This window comes from Bos grunniens, chromosome X (assembly GCF_055505025.1).
Source record: "Bos grunniens cultivar Pamir isolate PY7600 chromosome X, Bosgru_T2T1.0, whole genome shotgun sequence".
NCBI classification, from domain to species: Eukaryota; Metazoa; Chordata; class Mammalia; order Artiodactyla; family Bovidae; genus Bos; species Bos grunniens.
The window spans coordinates 81,388,144-81,414,600 of NC_141194.1; the positions used below are offsets into that span (position 1 = coordinate 81,388,144).

General features: G+C 38.6%; 1 long non-coding RNA gene across 2 annotated transcripts in view; it reads right to left on the minus strand.

Annotated features, from left to right (window-relative positions):
- LOC147340761 (uncharacterized) overlaps positions 1-26,253 on the minus strand; it is a 150,112-nt gene extending 123,859 nt beyond the window's left edge. For both annotated transcript variants that reach the window (XR_015159124.1, XR_015159123.1), the window contains exon 1: positions 25,808-26,253. This is a non-coding gene — a long non-coding RNA (uncharacterized LOC147340761). The remainder of the gene's footprint in view (positions 1-25,807) is intronic.
- Positions 26,254-26,457: the final 204 nt, after the last annotated feature.

The following is a 26,457-nucleotide window of genomic DNA, read 5'->3' on the forward strand; positions in this document are numbered from 1 at the left end:
TAGATTACAACAAACTGTGAAACATTCTTAAAGAGATGGGAATATCAGACCACCTGACCTGCCTCCTGAGAAATCTGTATGCAGGTCAAGAAGCAACAGTTAGAACTGGACATGGAACAGACTGGTTCCAAATTGAGAAAGGAGTATGACAAGGCTGTATATTGTCACCCTGCTTATTTAACTTATATTCAGAGTACATCATGTGAAATGCTGGGCTTGATGAAGTACAGGCTAGAATCAAGATTGCTGGAAGAAATATCAATAAACTCAGATATGCAGATGATACCATCCTTTTGGCAGAAAGTGAAGAGGAACTAAAGAGACTCTTGATGAAAGTGAAAGGACAATGAAAAAGTTGGCTTAGAACTCAACATTCAAAAAACTAAGATCATGGCATCTGGTCCCATCATTTCATGGCAAATAGATGGGGAAACAATGGAAACAGTGACGGACTTTATTTTCTTGACTCCAAAATCACTGCAGATGGTGACTGCAGCCATGAAATTCAAAGAGCCTTGCTCCTTGGAAGAAAAGCTATGACAAATCTAGACAGCATATTAAAAAGCAGAGACATTGCCAATAAAGGTCTGTCTAGTCAAAGCTATGGTTCTTCCAGTAGTCATGTATGGATGTGGGCTGCTGCTGCTGCTAAGTCGCTTCAGTCGTATCCGACCCTGTGTGATTTCACAGATAGCAGCCCACCTGGCTCCTCTGTCCCTGGGATTTTCCAGGCAAGAATACTGGAGTGGGTTGCCACTTCCTGCCGGGGACCAGCCCCGGCTGATCCAGGGAATTCGAAGCGGGGACGGCGTCGGCGAAGATCAGGAAACAATTGCTTAATTAAACGTTAATTAAGGATATAAAGAGTAATAGAATGAGGATAGCTCAGTAGGAAAATTCAGTGGAGAAAAGAGGCTGAAATAAGGATAGCTCAGTGAGGAAATTCAGTGTAGAAAAGAGGCTGAATAATTCAGCCAGAAGGTAAGAGAAAGAACGACATGGTGAGACCAAGTTTCGGTGAACAAGGCCCGCACTTTATTTTCCAAAGTAGTTTTTATACCTTAAGTTATGCATAGAGGATAACGGGGGAAGGGGTAGAGTCATGCAGTAAGCCAGGCTTTCTTCCTGCAAACATATCATATGCAAAAGTTTAGGTGATTTGCATCATCTTCTGGCCCGGAGGCCTTTTTCTCTAAAGGTGATTATTCTCAAGTCAGGCGCCAGCCTCCAAAAAGCATTAGATAAAGTTGCATTCCTACAGAGCAAAGGTGTGGTGGGCTATAACAAGAAAAAGAATTAACTCAAGGGTCCCAGGTTACAAACATTAAAGCTACTACTTACACCAACTATATTAATCAATACACTGCCAGGGACACAGCAGGTAAGGGATATGGAAACTTAGCAGCAAACATTGGCCCAACAAGTGAAAATCCCTTCACCAATACAATTTCTAATCAATCTTTTAACTACTCAAAAGAATCTGTGTTTAGACAGTTTAGAACATCTCCTGCCTCTCACAGTTGGGAGGCTCTGAACAATCACATGTGGCCGGAAAAACCTATTCAGGCAGGCTAGAGGATTTCCAAAGGAGTTTGTAGGTTAAACACTGTCACACCCAGGAATTATTAACTGGAGCTGTAAGCTAACTCTTTTTTCAGAGAGGTCGCGGGGGACAGCCCCCCGTAAAGTCAGAGGTGTAGGTGAAAGCACAAAGCAGAAAGTAGGCAGACTCTGGTTTTGGGGGTAGATTGCTCGAGAATTTCCAGGGAGACTCCTGAGGCTTGATCCCGCCTTTGCGTATGCCAAGCCTCCTTCCTCATGACCTTTGCCAGAGGCGGAGCTCGCTCCCCGCAACTTCCTTCTCCAATGGATGTGGGAGTTGGACCAAAAAGAAAGCTGATCACCGAAGAAATGATGCTTTTGAACCGTGGTGTTGGTGAAGACTCTTGAGAGTCCCTTGGACTGTAAGGATATCCAACCAGTCCATCCAATAGGAAATCAGTCCTGAATATTCACTGGAAGAACTGATACTGAAACTGAAACTCCAATTCTTTGCCCACCTGATGCAAAGAGCTGACTCATTAGAGAAGACCCTGATGCTGGGAAAGATTGATTGCAGGAGAACAGGACAACAGAGCATGAGATGATTGGATGCCATTACCAACTCAATGAACATCAGTTTGAGCAGCCTCCGGGAACTGGTGATTTACAGGGAAGCCTGGAGTGCTGAAGTCCATGGGTTCTCAAAGAGTTGGACACAACTGAGTGACTGAAGTGAACTGAAGAGCTTTACATTATGTAGATCAGTGGTAAATGGGGTAGAAAGTTCTGAGAGATCCAAAGGCCTGGCTACTAAGACTACAAGGAACAAAAGAAGTAATCATAGCTGACATTTATTGATCTCTGACACTTACTGAGTCATATATATTTTCTCTGTGGTGTAGGAGACATGGTCATCAGCTAGAAAGGAGGTAGTTGAGGACAGTGGTGAAAATGTGAAACACCTTTGGTGGAAGATAGGGACAAATTTCTTCCATGTATCAAAGACATACAAGAGGGATATTATGCTAACCCCTTTGCTTATTTGCTCTTTAAAAACATCTGGAGACATAAACAGAAAGTAGACAAGTCAGTTAAACTCTTCTGAGTTTTAGATGTTCTTCTCTGTAAAATGAAGGGTTTAGACTTGCTGGCTTAACTCTAAGGTTTTTCACAGATCTGCCATTCTATGACTTTGTTCTGTTGTCTCTAAACCAGAGGTCTTTATAAGACAGAGGACTTGATCATGTTTTGCTTCAATTGTGAGACACACTGGGACAGCATCAAACCCACAGTGAAGAGGAAGGAGCAGGAAACAGACTATAAGGCTTTGTGAGGAAATAGAGGTTGGAGTGAGGAGTATGTTAAAGTTACAACACAAAAGGGGCAAAGCAATCTTGGGTGTAACCTGTATTAATGATACCTAGGAATTATTTGATATCATGGTTGTGGTATGGCAGCAGTAATTTCAAAGTAGTGGTGATTTTTAGAATCAGGTGGGTTTACTTACCATAGTTCTGAGTTTAGAACATGATATACTAGTCTGGGAACACAAAATGCTAGACACAGTCCATAAAGGGAAAGTGAAAGTGAAAGTCACTCAGTCATGTCTGACTCTTTGCAACCCCGTGGACTATGGAATTCTCCAGGCCAGAATACTGGAGTGGGTAGCCTATCCCTTCTCCAGGGGATCTTCCCGACCCAGGAATCGAACTGGGGTCTCCTGCATTGCAGGCGGATTCTTTACCAATTGAGCTATCAGGGAAGCCCACCTAAAAGGAAGGGGTCAGCCAAAGAGACAATGATTAACAATAGGACTCTAATCTAAAAAGAGAAATTTCAGATCAAATGAGAGAACCAAGGCAGTATCCAAGATTTCACAAATCTGCTCAGTGGGCAGGTAGAGGCTCAGGTTTTCTTACACAAGCTCTACCAGATTTTAAGTGGCAAGACCAATTCCATTCCCCACTTGTTAAAGACATAAAACTCCCATGGTACAGCCAGTCTTAGTGAGGACATCCTCATCTTTGTATTTAAGAAATACCTCTATATTCCAGTCTCTGTCTCCAGTTTTATTATTTCTTACTTCCCAGAGTGAACTCCTTACTGCATTCAGGTAGATGTATTCACTGGTCGTTGAGTGCTTACACCTCAATGCATAATTGCTCATATAATTATATCTGGACTGCTCTCCATCATCCTTTCCATCTATCTGAAGTCCACTCATCCTTCAAGGCTCAATTCAATGCCATCTATATCTTTTATTATTCACCATCTGATGTCATTCCATATATCTAAACTCTTATAGTAATTACTGCCTTCACCAAATTGTTATTTAAAAGAGGATTTCACCTTGAAACTATTATTTCTATCTGGTTCACTTTACTGTGTGAACCTTACTGCTATGAATAGAGAAGATGCCCAGTGTTTGATGAATTAGTGCAAATCTTTACATACACGCTGAGAAGAGCCAACAGATAGAAGGAAAAAAAAAAAAAGATTATTCTCAGTGATGTACAAATTTTGTGGCAAATCTTGTACATCCTCTTTTTTTTTTTAATTTTCAGTGTTTTTTGTCAACTTGGAAGGCCCTCAAATGAATCATTCAGGATATTAGAAGGGAGAACACAGCACTTTCCTAAACAATCTATACACATTTCAATACTTTTTTAGAAAACATGCCCTGGAAAGGGACCAGAGTGCCTTACAATGTGAATAAAAGGTGAAAGAAGAATAGGAAACAAAGATTTGAGGTAATAGATCATGAGTAGTGAACTGATTTCATACAGACTAGAATTACTAAATCCCCATTCTCTTAGAAGATGGTTTTTTCAGTGAAGTTAAAGGAATACACATTTGAAGAATGATCTGAACAGAACCAGTATCTTTAGAGTTCCTGTCACCACCACCAAATTCCATTTTAAACTTTTAGATATTAATGTGTAGCTGACATTTTAACTTTGGCATAAGGCTATAAAGAAATGAGTTCATTTTTAAAAGGGTAATATGACAAATGAATGGTGCTATGGTTTATGAATCTAAAACATGACAAATGCCACCACATTCTAGAAAATAACCCTTCTATTATTATTATATTTCATCTTCCAAAATGTTATCCAAAGTGCTAAAAGAAGGACCACAAATGAGAGATGGAAGGAATTCCTAAGGAGAATGTAATCAATGTGATCAATAATTCCAAAAGATAGGTGCTCCATTAAAAAATTTGTCTCTGATAGGACTTTATTTCAAGGTGATTGTAATTCTACTTAGCTATAATGTTAAATGGAGAGTGAGCAACTTTCAAATTCTGAAACTGTCTCCATCAAAGAAAGCTGAAACTGGAAGTCAGTCACCATGTGGTGAGTGGTCAATTCTTATAACTTCAGGACTATATTGATTTGGTATGAAATACTGCTGCTAAGTCATAAGAAATATCATAATACTTATACTAATAATGCTAGAATTGTATTTTGGTGAATGCTGCCAGAAAGCAGAATGACTACTTTGACTTTTTCAGTTGACTTCTTGGTGAAATAGAAAACATTTAAAAAAAGGAAATACTTTAACAGATACCTCTACTATATTAGGCAATCAGAACAAACTCCAAGTGGTTTTGCATTTAGGGCAGGATTTAGCATTTATAGAGTAGAGTTAGATCAATGGCTGGAGTAGTTTTGAGGAACAATTTGCAAACTAAATGATACCAGTGGGAACATACAAAGAAAGATTGTTGCACTGGTAGTTCCTTTTTATAAGAATATTTTTAAAAATTACATTAGCATTCATAATTTCACCATGGTTCATAGTAAGTAAAAATTCTTATAGGTTGAAAATAGATGGCAATATGTCCAGATATCAAAGGATTCATTTTGATATTTGGCAAAACTAATACAATTATGTAGAGTTTAAAAATAAAATTAGAAAAAAAAAAAGAAATTGTTAAGATGACTGTTTGGCAAATGGCACCATTTGCAGTGACTTTACTTCTGTTTAGGATCTGACCCTTGTCAAACCAGTTCATGCATGTTAACTCACTTCAGTCATGTCCTACTCTTGCAACCCCACAGACTTTAGCAAGCCAGGCTCCTCTGTCGATGGGATTCTACAGGCAAGAATACTGAAGTGGGCTGCAAAGCCCTTCTCCAGGGGATCTCAGGGATCAAATTCGCATCTCTGGCATCTCCTGCTTTGGCAGGCGGGGTGTTTTTTTTTTTTTTTTTTTTTTTTTTTATCACTAGCACTGCTTGGGAAGCCCTGTCAAACTAGTAGTCAGATTCATACGAAACATATATTCATTAAGTAGACTGTCTATTTATAACAATAGAAAATCTTTTCCAATTGCTATAATACTTGGGTGTCTACCAGGATACCCCTTCCTGGAATTTCAAAACTCCAGGAAATTAAATGAGTAAATAGGGTGTTACTTAGTAAACATGGAATCACAACAAAGTGAAAGTGAAAGTTTCTCAGTCATATCCGACTATTTGCAACCCCGTGGACTATACAGTCCATGGAATTCTCCAGGTCAGATTACTGGAGTGGGTAGCCATTCCCTTCTCCAGGGGATCTTCCCAACCCAGGGATCAAATCCAAGTCTCCTGCATTGCAGGCAGATTCTTTACCAGCTGAGCCACCAAAGAAGCCCAAGAATACTGGAGTGGGAAGCCTATCCCTTCTCCAGGGGATCTTTCCGACCCAGGACTCAAACTGGGGTCTCCTGCATTGCAGGTGGATTTTTTACCAACTGAGCTACCAGGGAAACCTAGTAAAATGGAGGACTGCTTCATATAGGCCACAATAAAGTCCACTATATCATCCATGCTCCAACACAGAATGAATTTCTCTACAGACTAGAAATTATGCTCTGCAAATTTAACCTCTGGACAATGCTAACTTACGGGCTCATAGGCTCTCCTGCCTGTCCTTATGACCAGTGTTACTCCAACTCTTGATCAGCCCTCCTAGGCTGACTTATCCTAGCCCTCCTAGGCCAACTTATCCAAAGGTGCACTCATTCTCACTTTTTTTTGGGTGGGGGAAGGGGGGTAACTTCTGTGATAACAAGGAATTAGAAAAAAAAAATAACATTAAAACCATGACCAAAGAAGAAAATGATAAACAAATGTAAAATTAATGATAATAGCAATTTAACTCCATTACTAAAATGAGAAAGCACTGATTAAAGCAGAGAAATGGAGCATCCTTCCTAAAACTTTTAAGGATTCCACTGAAGGCTTTGCACAATTGCCAAGCATTTCATAATGGCCATGTGATATAATATTTATGTACTCTAAGAACTTCTTAGTATAATACTAAATTAAAATCTCAACTTTCAGATCAGATCAGTCGCTCAGTTGTGTCCGACTCCTTGCGACCCCATGAATCGCAGCACACCAGGCCTCCCTGTCCATCACCAACTCCCGGAGTTCACTCAGACTCACATCCATTGAGTCGGTGATGCCATCCAGCCATCTCATCCTCTGTCATCCCCTTCTCCTCCTGCCCCCAATCCCTCCCAGCATCAGAGTCTTTTCCAATGAGTCAACTCTTCGCATGAGGTGGCCAAAGTAGTGGAGTTTCAGCTTTAGCATCATTCCTTCGAAAGAAATCCCAGGGCTGAACTCCTTCAGAATGGACTGGTTGGATCTCCTTGCAGTCCAAGGGACTCTCAAGAGTCTTCTCCAACACCACAGTTCAAAAGCATCAATTCTTCAGCGCTCAGCCTTCTTCGCAGCCCAAGTCTCACATCCACACATGACCACAGGAAAAACCATAGCCTTGACTAGACGAACCTTTGTTGGCAAAGTAATGTCTCTGCTTTTGAATATACTATCTAGGTTGGTCATAACTTTCCTTCCAAGGAGTAAGCATCTTTTAATTTCATGGCTGCAGTCACCATCTGTAGTGATTTTGGAGCCCAGAAAAATAAAGTCTGACACTGTTTCCCCATCTATTTCCCATGAAGTGGTGGGACCGGATGCCATGATCTTCGTTTTCTGAATGTTGAGCTTTAAGCCAACTTTTTCACTCTCCACTTTCACTTTCATCAAGAGGCTTTTTAGTTCCTCTTCATTTTCTGCCATAAAGGTGGTGTCATCTGCATATCTGAGGTTATTTCTCCTGGCAATCTTGATTCCAGCTTGTGTTTCTTCCAGTCCAGCGTTTCTCATGATGTCCTCTGCATATAAGTTAAATAAGCAGGGTGACAATATACAGCCTTGATGTACTCCTTTTCCTATTTGGAACCAGTCTGTTGTTCCATGTCCAGTTCTAACTGTTGCTTCCTGACCTGCATACAGATTTCTCAAGAGGCAGGTCAGGTGGTCTGGTATTCCCATCTCTTTCAGAATTTTCCACAGTTTATTGTGATCCACACAGTCAAAGGCTTTGGCATAGTCAATAAAGCAGAAATAGATGTTTTTCTGGAACTCTCTTGCTTTTTCCACGATCCAGCATATGTTGGCAATTTGATCTCTGGTTCCTCTGCCTTTTCTAAAACCAGCTTGAACATCAGGAAGTTCACAGTTCATGTATTGCTGAAGCCTGGCTTGGAGAATTTTGAGCATTACTTTACTAGTGTGTGAGATGAGTGCAATTGTGTGGTAGTTTGAGCATTCTTTGGCATTGCCTTTCTTTGGGATTGGAATGAAAACTGACCTTTTCCAGTCCTGTGGCTACTGCTGAGTGTTCCAGATTTGCTGGCATATTGAGTGCAGCACTTTCACAGCATCATCTTTCAGGATTTGGAATAGCTCAACTGGAATTCCATCACCTCCACTAGCTTTGTTTGTAATCATGCTTTCTAAGGTCCACTTGACTTCACATTCCAGGATGTCTGGCTCTAGGTCAGTGATCACACCATCGTGATTATCTGGGTCGTGAAGATCTTTATGCTAATTTGTCCAGATAGTCTAACTCATACTATTGAATTCTTTAAAAAATACATAAAAATATATAAAGCATATGTAAAAATAAAGCTTATGAAATTGCATGATATTGATCTATAAGAACTGAAAAAAAAAATTATGTTTCAGCTCTTGGCCCATTAGGACTCTTTGGTAATCAGACAAGAGGTTGTCAACCACTTTTTAGAGTAACTTTTCTAGGGTAATTCTTGCCCTTTTATATGCACAGTCTTTTTTCCAAATAGTATATAGTAAAGTTGATTAGTTTTCTGTTGCTTAAATTACAGTCACATTCAAGTTCTATATTCTTGGAATTGTTCCCAGATTATTTTGATTAGGAGTTTTGGGGACTTGCTTATTGGTTTAACCATATAACATTGTGATTCATCATCTACCAGATGGGTATTCACATTAATTCCATGTGAGTTCAACTGGGTTGGCTATTAAATATTATCATTATTTCCAAGTCATTAGCAAAGAAATAGTACTTTGTTATTACCATCATATACAACAATCAGAATGTTTTTATTTCATAAATTTTTTTTTTTAATTTTTGCAAGTCATTTCATATTCTCTACCCAGGAACCAGATTAGCAAATATTTTCATGTGTTCATACTTCTAGTCAAGGCAACAGATCTTTCTTTAGTAGTTACCACTGACAACATAAACAGCTCTACACAATGAACATGCTCATTGTTCCTCTCTATTCTACTTATTAGGCTGCTAAAGATATATGCTATGATTTTACAATTATTTTAAATGAAGTCATCTCAAATTCTATATATGAAAAATAACAGGGAAATAGTATGCTGTAAAACAAAGTATAGCTGATTATGTGTGTGTGTGAGCATGTCTACTCTAATTTGAGGTTTAACTGAAGAATTACATGTTTCAAACTAAATTATGCATAGAGTTCCATGAATTATATTAGGAGATACATGATGTCACAGGACAAACTTACAACATTTTTGTAAATAATTTTTTATCTTAACTAATTGGAAACATTTCATATATAAACAAGTATAAATGAAGAGTAGAATGCAAAATGTGCTCTCACATTTTCTAAGATAAAACGGCAAGGCTACTGTGCTTCACGCTGCTAAGTCGCTTCAGTCGTGTCTGACTCTGTGTGACCCCATAGACGGCAGCCCACCAGGCTCCCCTGTCACAGGGATTCTCCAGGCAAGAACACTAGAGTGGGTTGCCATTTCCTTCTCCAATGCAGGAAAGTGAAAAGTGAAAGTGAAGTCTCTCAGTCGTGTCTGACTCTTTGTGACCCCATGGACTACAGCCTACCAGGCTCCTCCATCCATGGGATTTTCCAAGCAAGAGTACTGGATTGGGGTGCCATTGCCTTCTCCATGATGAAGCTCCAATACCTGATGCAAAGAGCCGACTCATTAGAAAATATCCTGATGCTGGGAAAGACTGAAGTCAGGAGGAGAAGGGAACAGAGGACAAAATGGTTGTATGACATCACCAACTCAATGGACACAAGTTTGAGCAAGCTCTGTAAGACAGTGAAAGACAATAAAGCCTGGCATGCTGCAGTCCATGGGGTCACAAAGAATCGGACATGACTGAGCGACTGAACAACAACACTGTGCTTTCACAAGTGTCTTTTGGATATATTCTAGGTACTCTGAGTGTATCTCAGAATCTTGGTTTTTGAATGAGGGGGAGCGGAGATCCTGTAGATAGAGTAGCAGTGAATCCAACTACAGTTGAGTCCAGCAGTACAAAATGTCACTTTAACACCAAACTCAGTTTCCAAGAGGACACGTTGGTCTTGGTTCATTTTTATTTTACATTTTTAAATCCATATTAGATAATGGACTATTTAGTTTCATATCTCTGGCAGTATCTAGCTCATATTAGCACTTCCTAGATACTCAGAAAATATCTGTTGACTCTAAATTATTATTGAGTTTACAAATAACCCTCAGCCATTTTTTACAACTAAAAATCTTTTTGTAGCAAAATGTCCTTGAGCCAGGCTAATTTCTGACCTCAGTGTCCTTCGTGTTCACATTATTCCCATAGCATAGCACTGACTCTGCAAAATGCTCCACGATAATTTACATAATGCACTGTGCTTATCCTTAAACTAAAAGCCCAGATGTTCCAAGAAGCTTAAAGGAGCTTCTAAATCTGGTCTAGGTCTCAGTACATTTTCCTTGCTTTATTCTCCATTTTAAGTTTTCCTACGTCAATTATATCATTGATCAGAGGTATAGACCTCTCCTTTACTCCAACTTATTGTACAATTAACAATGGTTTCAAAGAATCTCATTGCAAACTCTCCACACAGCTAAACAAAACACAACAGGCCACACATGGTGAGCACATATGAGAGCAACAAATTCTTTACCTGTCTTTTCCTAACAAAGAGAAAATAAGCTTTTGACAAATAAAATAATGTGTTTCTGACAAAATGCAGAATTGTGACACAGCCCTTTAAAGAAAATGCACCATCAAACTGCTCACATCACCTTAAGTAAACAACATTTATGTCCTGGATTTGCAAAAAGGGAGAAAAATCTTTCAAAGATGGAAAGGCAATTAGAAACGAAGAGAAAAGATGGGAAGTACAATCTGCACTCCACCAGTCTATTTAGCTCTCTCAAAGCCACTTTAATAATATATAAAAACTGAATGGATGAACTTTCTCCCACCAAGTTGCTTTTTTCCCTTGTGTTTCAGTGAATGGTATCATCATATGTCTAGTCCTATAAGAGGAAAATGTAGGAAGCAACCTTGACACCACAGACGACTCCTTCCTCCATATCTAATACATAGCAAAGCTTTTTTGATTTTACCTGCTATCTTTAAAATATGTTTACTTTTCTCATTACCACTTCTACCACAAAAGCTTAAGTTATCTAATATACTATTATGGGGATTACAGCAATAACCATATACTTTCCCTGTATCCATTCTCTGTGCCCCACTCCATCAATCTCTATACAGCAGTCAGAGCAATCTTTTGAAAATACAAATCTGATGTCACACATGAACATTTCCAACTAATCATCTTTTAATAACCTTATAATATTAGACTAAAATCCTAAACAATCCTCCGTGGCCTGTTTCTTATCTATGTCTACTCTTTCCTCTCAACCAGATTTCAGCCAATTGTCTGTGTCCCATTTGGGTTGACTTTTATTTCCCACTAGGCTTCAGGGCATGCTCCTTTTACAGTTGTGAACATTCTTTACCTGCACCATCTTCATTCCATTTTTATACAGTTAACCTCTGTTCATCATTCATATTTTATCACAGATGTCTCTTCCTCAGGAAATATTCTCTAAACCCCCAGGGTAAGTCAAGTCTTCCGATTTTACAGTCTCACTGATGACACTTTCTAACAACAATAGATTCATAGATAGCCCATTGTGGTGTATGACACATCAAATCATCATTAGCTTCTATGGCTAAGTACCATAACTGGATTTAGTATTTTAAATTTGTTTTCTTTATAGCTTACTTTACCATAATTATCTCGCTTTTTAAACATTCTAAATAAAATCTATTGAGATGTATTACACCAAATGCACCATTTTAAGTCTACAGTTCAAAAACTTTCAACAAAATGATACCCATGTATCCACTAGCACAACTGAATATAAAACATTTCCTTCACTCTAAAAGTATCCCTTTCACTCTTTCCAAACTCCAGTCAAAGATAACTAGATATCTAGCTTCCTCCATTCTGGATTAGTTTTTCCTGCTTTATAATTTCTTGTAAGTAAAATTATAAAGTAAATAATGTCTTGTTTGAGGCTTTTTTTACTCAATGCTTTTTTATGTATACAAGTCATAGTGTGTATCAGTAACTTGTTCCTTTTAGAAAGTTTGTTCCACTGATGAATATTTGGATTAAATTCAGTTTTGAGCTATTATGAATAGTTTCTATAAATATATGTTTTAAAAAATGTGTAGAAATATATGTCTTTATTTCTATGGGTGAATAGCTAGGAGCATTATGGCCAGGTAACATGATAATTGCATGTATCTCTTTGTAAGAAATTGTAAGATCATGTTTCAAAGTGATACTACCATTTTAAACATCCATCAAACAATGTACGAAAGCTCCAGTTGATACACATGTTCCCTAGCACGGCACAGTCTTTTAATTTTAATCATTTTACTAAATGCATTCTGTTATCAAATTGTGATTTTTAACTTGCATTTTCCAGATTAATGAATTAGACCACATTTTCATGTACTTCCTGAGCATTTGTATGTCTTCTTTGGTGAAGTATTTGTTCAGATCCTTGGCCCATTTTTAATAATTTTTTCTTCTTTCTGAATTGTAAGGGTTCTTCATAAATTCTAAATAAACGTTCTTTGTCAGATATGTGTTTTTCCAAAAGTCTTTGATTCCTCTTTTCATGTCCTTAATAATTATGCTTCAAAAGAGAGGTTATAAAATTTTATAAAGATCAATGTATTAATCATTGTCTATGGCTTGTGCATTTAAGGTAATCACTGACATGTTAGAGTTTAAGTCTGTCATCTGTTTCTATGTTTGTTTGTTTGTTTTTCTCTTTCTCCCTTTCTTTTGCCTACCTGTGAGTTATCAAACATTTTTCATGGTTCCATTTCTTTGAATATATAGTGTTTGGAGTATATATTACTGTAAGTTCAGTTTGTAGCTCTGGGTAATCCATATACATATTTGACTTGCCAGTCTACTGGAATCAACATTTACCACAAATAATCTAAACACACACACACACACATATTACAACTCTGATAGAGGAAATATGAAGCCATGGACACTATAGCCACAGCTGCATTTCAGCACTCTGGAGTTTGCAAACAGACACTGCTAGACTGCTGAAGCTGGTTATAGCATGTATTGAAAGTCAGCATAGCCTAAGGGGTTAAAAGCCTGTCCTAGAGCCATGTGACTAAAGACTTGCTATCTCTACAATTCTTTGCTTCCCTTTGCCAAGTTTCTTCATCTGCAAATTAGGGATCCTAATACTAGCTCCTAGGGTTAACAAGCATAGTATAAATGAGCTTTTTGGCCAACCCAATAACTGACATAATGTGATGACCACTGACCATTAACTAACATAGATGCTTTACCCAAGATATTGAGAATGGACTATAAAAATAGAAAACAATAAAATCTATTACTTTTCTTCCATGAAATTGCATTTTAAACTTCCATCTTTCCTATGAAATTTTCCCCCCAAAAGTTATTATTCTTCTATGCTTTCTTAACAATCTGGAGTTATTAACTGGAATGACTTTTTAGCACCATTACTTTTAAAACTCCTCAGGTAAAATCATTATATCCCTCTCTGGACTTTCTAGTGTACATTCTAAGATGAAGCCCCATTTAAGCCTGTATATATAAAATGTTATACCATTAGCTCAATTTTCACATATATAACAGACTGGCTAAATTAGATGTATTCAAGTTGCTCTCTAGGCCTTGACATTTTATGACCATTGTATGAATTAGAGTTCTGAGCAGAAAGCAACAGAAACTGACTCACTGATTTAATTCAAAAAAGATTTTCCAGAGAAAATGAGTAGTTCACAGGATCATTAAAAAAAGTAAAAAGATATTGAAACAACAAGCTTAGAATATAAACAAAAATGTGGCTGAAATCACAGGCCAAGTCTATTATACCATGGGACCTGTGTATTGAGGACACCCTTCTCGCTGTCACTGACCACCAAAACTTGCACTGGTGCAAGTACCACTCTTGCTACTGCCCCTGGAAACAAATTGTTGCTATTGTTACAATCACTATTTATTTTATCATTCTTTATTCCTTCTTGTCACTAGTTTCTGACTGTAAATTCCAGGAATATACATGAGGTTGGCTGAGTCTGTCAACCACCAAGATTCATAAGATGGACAACTCCTTAAACAGAGAGAGGAGACTGAAGGGTGATGGAGGGAAAAATGGCAACTACAAACAGGAACTTGTGAATAAATATTAATATGAAAACTACAATCACAGAAAACTAACCAAACTGATAATATGGATCACAGCCTTGTCTAATGCAATGAAACTATGAGCCATGCCAGGTAGGGCCACCCAAGATGGATAGACCATAGTGGAGAGTTGTGACAAAATGTGGTCCACTGGAGAAGGGAATGGCAAACCACTTCAGAATTCTTGCCTTGAAAACTCCGTAAACAGAATGAAAAGGAAAAAAGATATAACACTGAAAGATGAACTTCCCAGGTTGGTAGGTGTCCAATATGCTACTGAAGAAGAGCAAAGAAATAGCTCCAGTAGGAATGAAGAGGCTGACCCAAAGTGGAAACACCACCCAGTTGTGAATGTGTCTGGTGGTGAAAGCAAAGTCTGATTCCATGAAGAACAAAATTACATAGGAACCTGGAATGTTAGGTCCATGAATAAAGGTAAATTGGTCAAGCAGGAGATGGCAACAGTAAGCATCAACATTTTAGGAATCAGTGAACTAAAATGGACTGGAATGGGAGAATTTAATTCAGATAACCACTATATTGACTACAGTGGCCAAGAATCCCTTAGAAGAAATGGACTAGCCCTTATAGTCAACAAGAGTCCAAAATGTAGTATTGAGTGCAATTGCAAAGATGACAGAATGATCTCTGTTCGTTTCCAAGGCAAACTATTCAATGTCACAGCAATCCAAGTCTATGACCCAACCACTAATGCTGAAGAAGCTGAACTGAATGGTTCTTTGAAGACCTATGTAACTTTCTAGAGCTAACACACACACACAAAAAGATGTCCTTTTCATCATAGGGGACTGGAATGCAAAAGTGGGAAGTCATGAAATACCTGGTGGTAGTGGTTTAGTCACTAAGTCGTGTCTGACTCTTGCGACCCCATGGACTATAGCCTGCCAGGCTCCTCTGTCCATGGGATTCTCCAGGCAAGAATACTAGAGTGGGTTGCCATTTCCTTCTCCAGGGATCTTCCCAATCCAGGAATCAAATCCAGGTCTCCTGCACTGCAGGCACATTCATTACCAACTGAGCTATGAGGGAAGCCCAGAGACACCTGGAGTAACAGGCAAATCTGGCCTTGGCATACAAAATTAAGCAGGGCAAAGGCTAACAGAGTTTTGCCAAGAGAACGCACTGGTCATAGCAAACACCCTCTTCCAACAACACGAGACGACACTACACATGGACATCACCAGATGGACAATACCAAAATCAGTTTGGTTAGTCTTTGCAGACGAAGATGGAGAAGCTCTATACAGTCAGCAAAAACAAGACCGAGAGCTGACTGTGGATCAGGTCATGATTCCTTATTGACAAATTCAGACTTAATACTTACTGAAGAAAGTAGAAAAAACTGCTAGACCATTCAGGTATGACCTAAATCAAATCCCTTACAATCATACAGTGGAAGTGACAAATAGGTTCAAGGGATTAGATCTGACAGAGTGCCTGAAGAACTATGGATGGAGGTTCGTAACATTGTACAGGAGGCAGTGATCAAGACCATCCCCAAGAAAAAGAAATGCAAAAGGGCAAAATGGTTGTCTGAGGCGGCATTACAAATAGTTGAGAAAAGAAGAGAAGTGAAAGGCAACAGGAGAAAAGTAAAGATACACCCATCTGAATGCAGAGTTCTAAAGAATAGCAATAAGAGATAAGAAAGCCTTCCTAAGTGTTCAATGTAAAGAAATAGAGGAAAACAATAGAGTGGGAAAGACTATCTTGACGAAAATTAGAGATACCAAGGGGACATTTCATGCAAAGATGGACACAGTAAAGGAGAGAAACAGTATGGGCCTAACAGAAACTGAAGATATTAAGAGGTGACAAGAATACACAGAAGAACTAGAAAAAGAGATCTGCATGACTCAGACAACCATGATGGTGTGATCACTCACCTAAAGCCAGACATCCTGGAGTGCAAAGTCAAGTGGACCTTAGAAGCATCACTACAAACAAAGCTAGTGCAGGTGATAGAATTCCAGTTGAGCTATTTCAAATCCTAAAAGATGATGCTGTGAAAGTGCTGCATTCAATATGCCAGCAAACTTGGAAAACTCAGCAGTGGCCAGAGGACTGGAAAAGGTCAGTTTTCATTCCAATCCCAAAGAAAGGCAATGCCAAAGAGTGTTCAAACTACTGCACAGTTCAGTTCACTCACTCAACGTGTCTGACTTTTGGTGACCCCATGGACTGCATCACACCAGGCCTCCCTGTACCAACTCCAGGAGCTTGCTCAAACTCATGTTCATCGAATCGGTGATGCCATCCAACCATCTCATCCTCTGTCATCCCCTTCTCCTTCTGCTTTCAATCTTTCCCAGCATCAGAGTATTCTCCAATGAGTCAGTTCCTCTGGCTACTGCACAATTTCACTCATCTTACATGCTAGCAAAGTAATGCTCAAAATTCTCCAAGCTAGGCTTCAACAGTACATGAACTGAGAACTTCCAGATGTTCAAGCTGGATTTAGAAAAGGCAGAGGAATAAGAGATCAAATTGTAATATCCGTTGGATCAGAGAAAAAGCAAGAGAATTCCAGGAAAACATCTATTTCTACTTCACTAACTATGTAGTTGACTGTGTGGATCACAACAAACTGTTCAGTTCAGTTCAGTTGAACCTTTGACTGTGTGGATCACAACAAACTGTTCAGTTCAGTTGCTCAGTCCTTTCTCACTCTCCATGACCCCATGGACTGCAACATGCCAGGTCTTCCTGTCCCTCACCAACTCCCAGAGTTTACTCAAACTCATGTCCATTGAGTCGGTGATGCCATCCAACCATCTCATCCTCTGTCATCCCCTGAACATTCTTAAAGAAATGGGAATACTAGACCACCTTACCTGTCTCCTGAGAAATCTGTATGCAGGTCAAGAAGCAACAGTTAGAACTGGACATGGAATAAGGGACTGGTTCTGAGAAGGTAATAGGCAGGGAGGCCAGTGGTCTCCAAATGGAGGAAATAGGCTGCAAGTGTCAGACATTTTTTTCTCTCTCTTAAGGGGCAGGAAGAAACAAACGTGTTACATTTTTTCCTCTTCTCTATACAAATTTACAAAGAGGTTTCTCTTAAAATTCTGTGTTGCCATTATGACACCTGGTTCCATCTGAACTTAACTTTTCTCAAACCTTGAGCTAACCAATGCATTTTTCTTATGGAAATGTTTGTCTTAAACTCTGTTAATGTATTATGTATTTACCCCAGACTCTGTCTTCAAGTTGGTTCTCCCTAAAGGCTCAGAACCTACATGACAAACCAGTATGTTATACTCATACATTGTTCTCTTAATCTATACTAATGAAACTATTTATTTGTATGGGAATCTGCCTTTCTTCAAGATTCATGTCAATCGTTCTATGGCCCGGGATGACTCACCTGGTGCCAAGATTATCTCAGAATGCATCTTGTGGGTGAGGGGCCTGGTGCCATTCTCTGGGTTTTGAGACATTTCCTTTCTTTAATTAGCAGACTGCTAGTAGCTATATAACATCCAGCTAAAGACTAGCAGGGGGGTATTCTTTCTGCCCTCTTCGGGCGTCTATGTCAGAAGCTTTCTCTATCTCTTTTATACTTTAATAAACTTCATTACACAAAAGCTCTGAGCAATCAAGCCTTGTCTCTGGCCCCAGATTGAATTCCTCTCCAGAGGCCAAGAATCCCGGCATCTTTTGTAGTTCAGCAACAACCTTTCAGTTCCAAATTGGGAAAGGAGTACATCAGGGTTGTATACTGTCACCCTACTTATTTAACTTAGATACAGAGTACATAATTTGAAATTCCGGGCTGGATGAAATACAAGCTGGAATCAAGACTACCGGGAGAAATATCAATAACCTCAGATATGCAGATGGCACCACGCTCATGGCAGAAATGGAAGAGGAAGTGAAGAGCCTCTTGATGAATGTGAAAGAGGAGAGTGAAAAAATTGTCTTAAAACTCAACATTCAAAAAACTAAGATCATGGCATCTGGTCCCATTGAAGGAGGAAACAGAACAGGCTCTATCTTGAAAGCAGGACTCCATCTTGGGCTGGACTGTGGACTTGGTGCTATATGGCCAGTATCTATGGAAATGACATACCAACTGGAAAACCAGGCCCCTGGAAGGAAGAGCCCCAGGGCTCTCCATGCCTAAAAGAATACCCTAATTATCTGTGTAACTGAATAGAATCATACATTCTATTATGCTTATTGGGGTATGACCACAAGCCTATTGATGATTGTCCACTGTTAACTACCTATGCTTAAGGCATAGGAATCACGGCTTTAAGGCATATGAATCACAGGTTAACTTTGATTGTATATTTCTTTTCCTTTGTTCAGACTAGTTTCAGAGAATTTGGGGAGGTGGATTTGGGCATGTACGCTTAGGGTATATACGGTTTTCACAAAAACTGGTGAGGGTCCTTGGCTAAAAGGAGACTCTGCCTTGGGCCTGCCGGTGTAATAAACTGCACTCCACTATCTGCATTGTCATTCTGAGTGAGTTTGTTTCCCAGAACGGGTGGCTACAACACCATCACTTCAAGGCAAGTAGATGGAGAAACAATGGAAACAGTGACGGACTTTATTTTCTTGGGCTCCAAAATCACCGCAGATGGTGACTGCAGCCATGAAATTAAAAGACGCTTGCTCCTTGGAAGGAAAGCTATGACAAATTTAGACAGCATATTAAAAAGTAGAGACATTACTTTGAAGACAAAGGTTAGTATAGTCAAAGCTATGCTTTTTCCAGTAGTCGCATATGGATGTGAGAGTTGGAGTATAAAGAAAGCGGAGCACTTGAGAATTGATGCTTTTGAACTGTGGTATTGGAGAAGACTCTTGAGAGTCCCTTGGATCACAAAGAGATCAAACCAGTCAGTCCTAAAGGATCCCTTCTCCAGGGGATCTTCCCAACCCAGAGATCGAACCCAAGTCTCTCACATTGCAGGTGGATTCTTTACTAGCTGAGCTACAAGAAAGTCCAAGAATACTGGAGTGGGTAGCCTATCCCTTCTCCAGTTGATCTTCCCTACCCAAGAATTGAACCAGGGTCTCCTGCATTGCAGGTGGCTTCTTTACCAACTGAGCTATGATGGAAACCTAATTCCTAAAGGAAATCAGTCCTGAATATTCATTGGAAGAAATGATGCTGAAAGTGAAGCTGCAATACATTGGCCACCTGATACGAAGAGCCGACTCATTAAAAAGACCCTGATGCTGGGAAAGATTGAAGGCAGGAAAAGAGGGGATGACAGAGGACAAGATGATTGGATGGCATCACTGACTCAATGGACATGAGTTTTAGCAAGCTATGAGAGATGGAGAAGGACATAGAAACCTGTCATGCTGCAGTCCATGGGGTTGCAAAGAGTCGGACACGACTAAGCTACTGAACAACAATATGTATATATTTTCATGTGTCATGTGTTCAACATTGATATAGTAAATGTAATTGCCAACACATGAAAACAGTAAAGATTTAAAAAGGATTTCCCTGAATAAGTATAATGAGTGAAATAGATCTCTAGGTCTTCTCTCAATGGGTGTTACTCTCCTATGGGAAGAGTGTGTTCTTTCTCATCACTTCTGCTATCCACTTAAGAGAATCAGAACTACCAGTTGACAAGTTTATAAAATGGATATAGTTTCTTACCTGAAGTGACATACAACTACATTGTCAGGAGTTTATTGTCATTGTTTTACTAGGCATTACATCAATTCCTTCCCTAGATTCCAGCCAGTACTTCGGTTATGGCCACAGAATCTAATGTACACAGTCTACCCACACCTCTCCTAGTAAACCAAATAATCAACCTTGTGCTTGAAAGTCTGTTGGAACAAGCTATTAAAATACCAGGAAAAACTGGAATGTAAGCAGGAAGATAGAGGCAGAAATCAAAGTGTAATGATTTCACCAACATGGTGAAGGGTGAGGGTACCCAGTAATATGGTACAGAGGTGGGTGACTTGTGCTGGCATTAAGTCAGTATATGTTAGTGTAACATTTTAATTCCTATAATGATATTCCCTTTTTAAAAAACTTATTTTCTTAGTGGTTGCTCTGAGGCTTACCTAATATAAATCTTATTAAAATCTGTTTCAGATTTATAGTAACTTAATTCCAGTGATACATAGGAATGTTAGACATATAATTCTTGCTTCCCTTTATGTTCTATTATTTTACATATTACAATCTATATTTATTACAAACCCAACAATACATTGCTATAATTTCTTTATATAATTTTATATTTTTAAGAAGAAATATATTAATAGTTTGTTACATTAATAGTCTTATTTACCAGTTCTTAAACAATTTTTGTATTGAATTAACATGTAGAAATCCAAAGATATTTTTTGTTCTATTTGTAGTTTCAGACTACTGATTAAGAATTTGTCCATTGCAGACAAAAAATGAGAAATGTCATATGTTACAAACTTGGTGTTTTGTTGAATAAAATTGGTTTCTATTTTTTTGTTGTAAACATTCAAACTGCTAAAAATTTTCCATCTTAAATTTCTGATCACCTAGTTCTGTAATTTATATACACGTTTCTGAAGAACTGAAAAACAGGGGCAAAAATTGATTGGCTTTTCTACGCCTACCCTTCCCTGCAATTATAGACTCTTGAAAATGCTTAAGACTGTATTCTTCCATTTTTTGTTCATATTTGACTAACATTCCTAATGAATTTATTGATTTTTATTATGAGTAGTCCAATAATTAAAAGATAATTGTAGTCTCCACTGATCATGATCTATGTCTTTCAATTAGAATTCCTTATCCAGAAATTTCCCCCTAATTCAAAAAAGTCGGAATGTATGATGCAAAAAATGTGCTCTCTCCACAGTTCTCTTTCAATAGGTTGTTTTTATGCTTCACTTTCCTAGCTACAGCACTTCAGAACAGACATGGGGGAAGTGGCATGCAGAGTTCACATAGATCTTTGATTCGGTTTACTAAAATGTGTCCTCAAATTTATTTTCACAACATTATATTGAACAAAATATGGTAAATGTCTAAGAACACATAGTATATGATTTAACTTATATAAAGTTCAAGAAACTGTAAAACTTAACCATGACATTAAAGGTCAAAATAATGGTTACCCTTAGGAAGGGCAGGTGATGAAGGGGTCATGAAAGGGAATTCTGCAGTGCTGGTAATATCTAATTTTTTCTCCTGTATGATAGATATTTGGATATGTTCAGATTATGGCAAGTCACTTGCAATTCATGCCTTTATGACTCTGCCCAATAAAACATTCAGAAGAAATATTCTTAAAATTTGAAGTTGTGATATATAGCATTAGGCTCCACCTAGCAATTAGTAAAGAGAGAAGGCAATGGCAACTCACTCCAGTACTCTTGCCTGGAAAATCCCATGGATGGAGGAGCCTGGTAGGCTGCAGTCCATGGGGTCGTAAAGAGTCAGACACGACTGAGCAACTTCACTTTCACGTTTTACTTTCATGCATTGGAGAAGGAAATGGCAACCCACTCCAATGTTCTTGCCTGGAGAATCCCAGGGACGGGGGAGCCTGGTGGGCTGCCGTCTATGGGGTCGCACAGAGTCGGACACAACTGAAGCGACTGAGCAGCAGCAGCAGCAGCAATTAGTAAAGAGGAAAATCTCTTCTAAGAGAAGAAAAGAGCATGATGTGATAGAAATATATTTAAAAGTCAATCTAGTATCTGTTTCTTTCATCAAATTAAAGCAGACCTGACTATAAAATAATTAATTTAAAGCACAGTGACAAGCATAAAGAAAAGAAATTTGATACTTTCAGGCATATGTTTAGGTCTTTAATCCATTTGAATTTTTATATATAGTGTGAGATAAGGGTCCCGTTTTATTCTTTTGCACATGAATATCTGTTTCCCCAATACCATCTGTTGAAGACACTATCCTTTCACCATTGTGTAGTCCTTGTTGAAGGCTGGTTAACCATATATATGAGAGTTTATTTCTGGGCTCTCTATTCTGTTCCAGTGGTGTAAACATCTGTCTATTCAATATCAGACCTTTGTGATTATCTTAGCTCTATAATATACTTTGAAATAAGCAAGTGTGAAGCTTCCAGGTTTGTATTATTTCTCAAATTGCTTTGCCTATTCAGGATTCTTTGGGGAAAAAATGACAACTTCTGATGACTGTCAGCATTTCTTGGCCTGTGGCCACATCATTCCTATCTCTGTCTCGGTGGTCACATTGTGTTTTCCTCTTTTCTATCAGTCAAATTTCCCTTCACTTCCTTTTTATAAGGACATTGATTATTGCATTTAAGTTCTTCCCAAATAATCCAGAATAATTTTCCCATATAAATGGGGAAAAGTTAATCATATTTGCAAAGTGTTTGCCATATACTACAACATTCACAGATTCTAATGTTTATGTGAACATCTTTGGGGACCATTACTCAGTCAACCATTATAATAGATTTTTCAATAAGTCTGTTAATATGTCCATAGACATTCTAAAAGAAAAGGCAACACAATTTATTGTGCTTTGAGATTAGTGTTTTTAAAATTGTATTATGATTCCTATTACATTTTCATAGTAAGTAAAACCAACTTAACTTTTTGGAAAAAAACAAATTGTAAAAGGTCTGTTCATTTCTTGAGCTTACACTGTATATTGATATGATGTTCTAAAGACAAATGAATTAGAAATGCATGGTTTACATTCCTTTTTTTATATTTGATTACAATGTATAGTTTGCTGAACTGAAAATATTGGAAAGTTAATCAAGTTGAATTTTGCATAGCTCAAAAAACCCACTGAACTGACACTGCAATGTGTTCCCATGAAAATGATTTTTTGCTTAAACTTCAAATCTATATGCTATTCAGAAGAATCATAAGAATTCAGAAGAATCTTAAAATATGCTATTTTAAGAATCAGTTAATTCTTAAAATTAACTGATTCTTAAAAACAAGAATTATCCAAAGCAAATGTAATAGTTATCATAACTATTAATAGATGTCACTCAACTGCAAAAATGCAATTTATATAAAACAATGATTCAGTTTGTTTGAACTCATCTGCATTGAAAAATTGTAATTAAAATCTTTTTCAACCAGTAATTTTTTTTGTCCGTGCAGGTAAAAATCCCCGTTTCTCATTTGAATAGTCCTTTATATTTTTCAAATTGCTTCAATATACATTAATCTCATTTAGACTTTAAAACATTCCCATAAAATATGCAAATAAAGTATTATTACTATCATTATGTTTGAGGTTTTGACTTTTTTTTAAACTATTGAACTATTTATAACAGAATGTGTATGTAACCCAAATTCAGTGCTTATTATTTTTTAACCTTAATGAAATCTCTATAAACTCTGACTTAGACTGGCAAGTTTCAGGAAACAAATTTACAAAATTTTCCATATGCTATTTAAATAATAAACCCTGAAACATTGTACTTTAAAGTGTCTACACTTGGATATCTCTCTCTCAAACACACACACAAAAGATGCCATTTGCAAAAGAAATTCATACAGAGATTGTTGAAGCCATGAGGGTAAATGATTTCTCTAAGGAAGACTGGAAAGAGATCAAAAATCAGAAAAGAAACCAGAAAATGCCCACCTTGTTTAACTTTGTTGACTTAATTTTCTCAAACCCAGATGAAATAGCTGACAGTTATTAGAGCTTCTCCAGCTAATCTGAGATACTAATAAATAATTTCATTTTTTGGCATTTAAATCTACCATTCATTTTATACTTCCTTTTACATTGAGCTCTGTTCAGTCTTCAGCTGTTGGGTTTTACAGAATTTTTAAGATGTTCTAAGATTCTTCTCCTCTAGCTATTGAATTAAACACAACTCAAAACACCTGCTATGAAGGGACTTACAGATAGAATTAAGGTATTAATTACAATTAACCTTAAATATCGAGATTAGGCTAGATTGTCCAAGTGGGTCCAGTGGAATCACAGGGGCGCTTAGAAAAGCTGCTGCTGCTGCTAAGTCGCTTCAGTCCTGTCCGACTCTGTGCGACCCCATAGACGGAAGCCCACCAGGCTCTCCTGTCCCTGGGATACTCCAGGCAAGAACACTGGAGTGGGTTGCCATTTCCTTCTCCAGTGCATGAAGTGAAAAGTGAAAGTGAAGTCGCTCAGTCATGTCCGACTCTTAGCGACCCCATGGACTGCAGCTTAACAGGCTCCTCCATCCATGGGATTTTCCAGGCAAGAGTACTGGAGTGGGGTGCCATCACCTTCTCCGGCTTAGAAAAGGAAACTATAATAACCGGTAGATGCCTCAGAAGACAGGAGATAGAAGAGTCAAAGATATCTCAACGCGGAGAGGGCTTCTCTCCGCTGTTGTTAGTGCTGAAGGGGATAAAAACCAGGGGATGTCAAAGGCCTCAAGAAGCTGAGAACTGCCAGCTAACAACTAGCAAGGCAATGAGGCTCTTAGTCCCACAGCTGAATGAAAACGAACTCACTTTTCAACCAGGATGAACCTAGAGGATTCTCTCCCAGAGCCACCAGGAAGGAATACAGCACCACCGACCCTTAGGCAGCCTTTGGAGCCCCTTGGCAGAGAAAGCATCTCAGCCATATACAGAGTGTGAGATAATAAATTTGTTTTAAGCCCTAAAGTTTGTGATACTGTTATAGCAGGCAGGTAGCTAGGTAGGAGCAGAGAAAGGGGGGCTGGGGCCAGATGGCAGGAAATCATGCATCTTGTAAAAAGTGGGGATCCATAGGCAGACAAAGGAAAGCAGGAACTTCCAGAATGACAGGAAACCACACATCTTGGATGATAAAGGTCCGGGTAGCAAACAGAGAAAGGTGGGGAAAGGCAGGAATCTCCTGCCTCAGATTGTAACCTGTTGCTCATTATGCTCTCATAAAAATAGCCTTACAGATAAGAAGTACCCATCAAGCACTGATGCCATGACACTTCTGATCTAAGCTACATAAAGTCAAAAATCCCTCTTCTGGGGAAATAGGAGCTGGGATTAAAAAAAAAAAAATTCACTCCTCCTTTCCCAGTATGCCCCTCAGAACGCAGCTCTTCACCTGTCTGCCCACTCTCCCTCTGAGAGTGGATTCTTGCTTAACTAAACTTTACTTTCTTAACCGTTTTCGCGATGAAGAAAAAACCTTAATTCACCCGCAGCAATAATATGGCAGGAATAGAAAATTAACCGAGCTGGGAATTCTGGAGTGAGGAAGAGAGACATGGTTGGCACCCTCTATACTTTCCCATGTTTTTACCTTCTCATCCGCTAGCTCTGACCCCTCCAGGATTAGAAAAGTTCTTACTTGTTTAATGCAGTTATAATCTAGCATTGGTATTAATCGGAGTCCTCCTGAGAAACAGAACCAGTAGGATATATACAGATATATGTAAAACAGAAGATTTATTATAGGAATTGACTCACGTAGTTATGAATACTGAGAAGTTCCCTGGTCTGCCGTCTTGCAAGCTGGAAAAATCAGGAAAACTGGTGGCATAGTTAAGTCGGAATCCATAGCCCTGAGAATTGGGGCACTGATTTCACAATCTGGGTCCAAAAGCCCAAGAACCAGGAGTGCTGATCTAGTAGGCCAGGAGGAAACGAACATCTCAGCTCAGAGAAAGCAAATGTCCCCTGCCTCCATCTTTTTGTTCTCCTCAGGCCTTCAATCAATTGGATCACGCCCATCTTAGTTGGTGGGGGCTTCCCAGGTGGCCCAGTGGTAAAGAATCCGCCTGCCAATGCAAGAGACGCTGGTTCAGTCTCTGGGTGGGAAAGATCCCCTGGAGAAGGAAATGGCAACCCACTCCAGTATTCTTGCCTGGAGAATCCCACAGACCCGAGAGCCTGATGGGCTATGGTCCATGGGTCTGCAAAGAGTCAGACACAACTGAATAGGCATGCAAGCATTCTCATTGGTGAGCCTGATTTTCTTTATTTGGTCTACTGCAAACACCTGAGACTTTTTAACAATCCTAAGTAGCATCCAAGCCAATTAGAAACCCTGCTATTAGCATCTTTAAAGCACCACCCAAGTAATCTAATATCCTGCCAAATTTGAGAACTACTGGCCT